Source organism: Oryctolagus cuniculus, chromosome 17 (genome assembly GCF_051225735.1).
Source record: "Oryctolagus cuniculus isolate XC-2025 breed Fujian yellow rabbit chromosome 17, ASM5122573v1, whole genome shotgun sequence".
In the NCBI taxonomy this organism is placed as follows: domain Eukaryota; kingdom Metazoa; phylum Chordata; class Mammalia; order Lagomorpha; family Leporidae; genus Oryctolagus; species Oryctolagus cuniculus.
This window is the reverse complement of record NC_142883.1, coordinates 23,483,879-23,489,875: the sequence shown is the minus strand read 5'-3', so window position 1 is coordinate 23,489,875 and position 5,997 is coordinate 23,483,879. Positions and strand designations below refer to the sequence as shown.

The window sequence follows — 5,997 nt, the reverse complement described above, 5'->3', positions numbered from 1 at the left end:
ACTGGAGGCAGCAAGAATGGCTGAAGCAATGAAGCTCCCGCCACCCACGTGAGAGAGGAGACTTGGACCGACCTCCTTGCTCTGGCTTTTGCCTGACCTTGTCCCTGCCATTGTAGGCATTCAAGAGTGAACCAGTGATGGGAGCTCTCGTCATCTCTCTCTTAACTAATAAATGTAAAAACTTTAAAAAGGCATGTGCTATATGAAAGATACTGCTGTTACTCTTTCTGGACTACTTGCTGTATTGCTCTGTTTGTTTACTCGGTTATTCCACACATGTTTGCAAAATACCTACCCTGTGTGAAGGTAAAGCCTCTTCTTACTGTAATTCCAAATGTTTTCTGCTATAGTTGTAACGAAAGTAATTCCCCTCTGGTTCATTGTTTTATTTTAAAAAACTTGTTTTCTTTTTTTCAAAGAGATGCAGAGTCACAGAAACAGAGGGAGAGACAGAAAGAGAGAAAGAGAGGTCTACCATCCACTGGTTCACTCCTCACATGGCCACAATGGCCAGAGCTGTGCCAATCCAAAGCCAGGAGCCAGGAGCTTCTTCCAGTTCTCCCATGCAGGTGCAGGGGCCCAAGCCCACCCATATGGGATGCAGGCACCACAGGCAGAGGCTTAACCTGCTATGCTACAGCGCTGGCCCCTAAAAAGCTTGTTTTCTGCTCTTGGTATCCATTTACTCTTCCAGATGAGCTTCGGAATTATCTTTCCTAGCTTCAGTGAAAGGCTTCCACTGGAGTTTTGATGTGTGATTGTGCGGAATCTGTAGAGCAGTTTGGAGCAACCTGACAGATTTATCACAGGAAGTTTCTTCATTTGGGAAAATGGCATACAGCTCTCCACTTATTCAGATCTTTTTTTTTTTTTAAATAAAGATTTATTTATTTGAAAGTCAGAGTTACAGAGAGGCAGAGAGAGAGAGGTCTTCCATCCACTGGTTCATTCCCAAATGTCCACAATGGCTAGGGCTGTGCCCATCTGAAGCCAGGAGCCAGGAGCTTCTTCCGAGTCTCCCACGTGGGTGCAGGGGCCCAAGGACTTGGGCCATCTTCCACTGCTTTCCCAGGCCATAGCAGAGAGCTGCAGATCTTTTTTAAAAAAAGATTTATTTATTTATTTATTTGAAAGGCAGAGTTATATGTAGAGAAAAGGAGATACAGAAAGAGGCAGAGACAAAGATCTTCCATCTGTTTACTTGGTTATTCCAACCCCAAATAATTGCAATGGCCGAAGCTGGGCCAGGCTGAAGCCAGGAGCCAGGATCTTCTTCTGGGTCTCTCACATGGGTAGAGGGGCCCAAGGACTTGGGCCATCTTCACTGCTTTCCCAGGCCATAGCAGAGAGCTGGATTGGAAATGGAGCAGCCTGGACTCAAAGTGGCACCCATATGGGATGCCGGCACTGTAGGCGGTGGCTTTACCTACTATGCCACAGTGTCAGGCCCTTAGGTCTCCTTCTCCTTCTCCTTCTCCTTCTCCTTCTCCTTCTCCTTCTCCTTCTCCTTCTCCTTCTCCTTCTCCTTCTCCTTCTCCTTCTCCTTCTCCTTCTTCTTAAGATTTATTTATTTATTTGAAGGCAGAGTTACAGAGAAACAAAGGCACAGAGAGAGAGAGAGAGAGAGAGGTCTTCCATCCACTGGTTCATTCCCTAGATGGCCATAACAGGCGGAGCTTTGCCGAGCAGGAGCGGGGAGCTTCTTTACTTCTTCACTTCCCGGTCTCCCACGCGGGTGCAGGGCCCCACGCACTTGGGCCTTCTTCCACTGCTTTCCCAGGCCACAGCAGAGAGCTGGATCAGAAGTGGAGCAGCCGGCGCCGCGGCTCACTAGGCTAATCCTCCGCCTTGCGGTGCCGGCACACCAGGTTCTAGTCCCGGTCGGGGTGCCGGATTCTGTCCCGGTTGCCCCTCTTCCAGGCCAGCTCTCTGCTGTGGCCCGGGAGTGCAGTGGAGGATGGCCCAGGTGCTTGGGCCCTGCACCCGCATGGGAGACCAGGATAAGTACCTGGCTCCTGCCTTCAGATCAGCGCGGTGCGCCAGCTGCAGCTCGCCAGCTGCAGCTCGCCAGCTGCGGCGGCCATTGGAGGGTGAACCAATGGCAAAAAGGAAGACCTTTCTCTCTGTCTCTCTCTCTCACTGTCCACTCTGCCTGTCAAAAAAAAAAAAAAAGAAGTGGAGCAGCCGGGACTAGAACCGGCACCCATACGGGATGCCAGCACCACAGGTAGGGGCTTTATGTGCTGTGCCACGGCGCCAGCCCCCTTCAGATCTTGTGTGTCCTCGATAAAGTTTGTTCCTGTGTATTTTGTTATGAATTAAATCACTTTTTTCTAGCTTTTTGTCGTTTTCTATCTCCTTGAAAGGCAGAGACAGGGACAGAAAGAGAGAGAGGACGAGCAATCACTAGAACTCTCACCGCTGGCTCACTGCTCAAATGCCCACAATGACGGGGCCAGAGTCAGAGCCAGGAGCTGGGAACTCTGTCCACCGAGCCCAGGTCAGGGGCAGGAATCCAGTTACCTGAGCCCTTCGCGCTGCCTCCTAGGGTTTGCGTGGGCGGGAAACTGGAATCAGGAGCCCAAGCCAGGAACTGAAAGCAGGCACTCCAACGTGGAACAAGGGTGTCTTGGCTGCTAGGCCAAACGCCCACTCCTCTAATATGAAAACAAAATAATAATGAAAAAGAAAACTATTGATTTTGTGTGGCTTTTTAAAAAAAAAGATCTATTTATTTATTTGAAAGGCAGTTACAGAGGGAGAGAGACAGACAGAGAGACAGAGAGACAAAGAGAGACCGTCCATCTGTTGGCTCACTCTCCAAATGGCAGCAACAGCTGGACCGGGCCGATTTGCAGCCAGGAGCCAGGAGCTTCATCAGTGCCCATATTGGATGCTGGCACCGTGGGTGGCGGCTTAACCCGCTGTGCCACAACACCAGCCCCCAGCAACTGATTTTGAATATTTGTTTTATTTAACTCCCACTTATAGAAAGTCTTCAGTTGTATCTGTAACTTTTCTTTAAAAAAATAAATAAATAAATAAAAACAAGAAAATATTGGAGCCAGCGCTGTGGCACAGTGGGTTAATGCTCTGGCCTGAAGCGCCGGCATCCCATACGGGCGCCGATTCAAGACCCGGCTGCTCCACTTCCGATCCAGCCCTCTGCTATGGTCTGGGAAAGCAGTAGAAGGTGGTCCAAGTGCTCACTTCGGCAGCACATATACTAAAATTGGAACGATACAGAGAAGATTAGCATGGCCCCTGCGCAAGGATGACACGCAAATTCGTGAAGCGTTCCATATTTAAAAAAAAAAAAAGAAGAAGAAGGTGGTCCAAGTCCTTGGGCCCCTGCACCCACGGGGGAGACCTGGAAGAAGCTCCTGGCTCCTGGCTTCAGATCAGCACAGCTCCGGCCGTGGCAGCCAATTGGGGAGTGAACCAATGGATGAAAGACCTCTCTCTCTGCCTCTCCTCTCTCTGTGTAACTCCCTGACTTTCAAATAAATAAATAAATCTTTAAAAAAAATAGAAAACAATAAAATCATCTACATATAGTGGTGGTTTTGCTTTTTCCCCCAATATTTACTTCTCCTTTTAAAAATTAATTGATTGATTTAAAATGTAAAATTATTTTCAATTTTGTTTGAATGATGGAGAAAGGGTTCTTTTCTTTTTCACTGCTGGTTCACTCCCTAAATGCCCACACAGCCAGGACCAGGCCAAGCGGAGACCAGGAGCCGGGAACTCAGCCTGGGCCTCCCACTGCTGTTCCCAGGGGCCCGTTAGCAGGCAGCTGCACCCAAGAGGAGGAGCCCAGACTTGAAGCAGGTGCCCAGACATGGGGTGCAGATGTCTCCTCAGTGCCTTGCCTCTTTTTTTTTAACATTAGCCCCTTTGTTTTGATCATTGCTTCTTTTTATTTATCTTATATGGCTTTATTGAGTTCATTGACAATGAACTCAATATGACTAAACTGCGCATATCTGTGTCGCTCCCCCTCTTCATGGAGGAACGACACTAAGCCCTGCCTAGGCTTCATATCCGAGTCACGGCACCATTATGTCGCTCCCCCTCTTCGTGGAGGAACAACACAAGACCCTGCGCTGTTCTTCTGTCTGCTCGGCCCTCCCCGGGTTTGCTGCTGGTTCTTCCCGGGTTGGCTACTGTCCCTTCCACCTCCGTGGAAGGGCGGTTCCCCCTGGCCACTTTCCCCACTTCCGCAGGGGAGCGGCACACCGCCGGCCGGCTCTCTCGGGGGCTGCACAGGTGTTCCCCTTAGATGTTCCCGGTGCATGCCGTCTCTCTCCTCCTTTATAGTCCTCCTCCGCCAATCCCAACTCGGCTGCCCACACGCCGAGCACGCTGCTCTCCTCCAATCAGGAGCAAGTCCTACAGTTTATTGGCTGAACTGGAGGCAGCTGTGTAGAAGCTGTTTTCTTCTCTCCCAGCGCCATATTGTGGGAGAGCAGATGCATAGAATAAGTCTTAATTCCAGTAACAGTATAGTCCGAGTTGCTCCCCACAATCTGGACGGTACAGTTAGAGGTCTTCACGTGTGCAAACACCCTGGAAGCCAGCATTATGAGCTGGAACACATTCATCGCTGCCCGGAGCCCTGTGCCTTCTCTTACCTCCACCCCTTCCCTCCGCTGCCCTCACTCCAGGAACCACTGCTCTGTGTTTGCCTTTTCTAGAGTCTGTCTATGTACGTGGAATCATAGAGTATATACTTTTGTGAAATTTTTATTTGTTTAAAATTTTATTTTCAAGGCATAGAGAAAAGGACAGGGAGAGAGACAGACAGTACGATAGATCCCCCCTCTCCTGGTTCACTCCCCAGATGCCTGCAACAGCCAGGTGTAGGCCAGGCCAAAACCAGGAGCAGAGAACTCAGCCCAGGTCTCCCACACGGATAGCAGGAGCCCTATGACAAAAGCCATCACTGTGGCCTCCCAGAGTCTGCATCAGTCAGGAGCCAGAGCTGGATAGGAAACCCAGGCACTCTGCCTGACATCATGACCGGTGTCTTGAAGCTAGGCCAAATGCTTGTCCCTGAATATTTTAATATAAAGCTTACCATGCATTTATTTTTTTAACCAGAGTTATTTAGTTATTTATTTGAAAGGCAGAGTTGCAGAGAGAGGGGGAGAGACTGGGAAAGAGAAAGAGATGTTCTGGCCGGCTCCGTGGCTCACTTGGCTAATCTTCCGCCTTGCGGCGCCGGCACCCTGGGTTCTAGTCCCGGTTGGGGCGCCGGATTCTGTCCCAGTTGCTCCTCTTCCAGTCCAGCTCTCTGCTGTGGCCTGGGAGTGCAGTGGAGGATGCACCAGCATGGGAGACCAGGAGAAGCACCTGGCTCCTGGCTTTGGATCAGCACAGTGCGCTGGCCATGGTGGCCATTGGGGGGTGAACCAACGGAAAAGGAAGACCTTTCTCTCTGTCTCTGTCTCTCTGTCTCTGTCTCTCTCTCTCTCTCTCTCTCTCTCACTGTCTAACTCTGCCTGTCAAAAGAAAAAAGAGAAGAAGGAGATGTTCCATCTGCTCCTCACTCCCCAGATGTCTACAATGGCAGGGCAGGGCTGAGTCAGGATCCTGGAACTCTATCCAAGTCTCCCGGATGGGTGCAGGGACCCAAGGACTTGGGCCATCCTCCACTGCTTTCCCAGGCACATTAGTAGGGAGCTGGATCTGAAATGGAGCTGCCAGGACTCAAACTGATGCCCAGATGGGATGTCAACATGGCAGGCAGCAGCTTAACCCGCTGCACCACAACACTGGCCTCTATAAGGTATTTCTATTAAACATTGCAATCTCAATGTGCCCCAAATGGACTCAATGCCCTGTCTCACCTCCCAGCCTCCCCTCCCCCGCTCTTGCCCCTCTTCCTGCTTCAGGCACCACAGACAGGAAAAGTGGTCACTTCCCATCCCTTCCACTGCCCACCTGCCCACGCTGCCCACGCATTCTCCCATTCAGTTTTCCAGTCTAAGATCT

At 50.4% G+C, this 5,997-nt stretch overlaps 1 non-coding gene across 1 annotated transcript; it reads left to right on the top strand.

Moving 5' to 3' along the window:
* Positions 1 to 3,202: 3,202 nt before the first annotated feature.
* On the top strand, positions 3,203 to 3,309 carry LOC149121144 (U6 spliceosomal RNA). Its single transcript, XR_016224436.1, has one exon. It is a non-coding gene; the product is annotated as a U6 spliceosomal RNA (small nuclear RNA).
* The last annotated feature ends 2,688 nt before the right edge of the window (positions 3,310 to 5,997 follow it).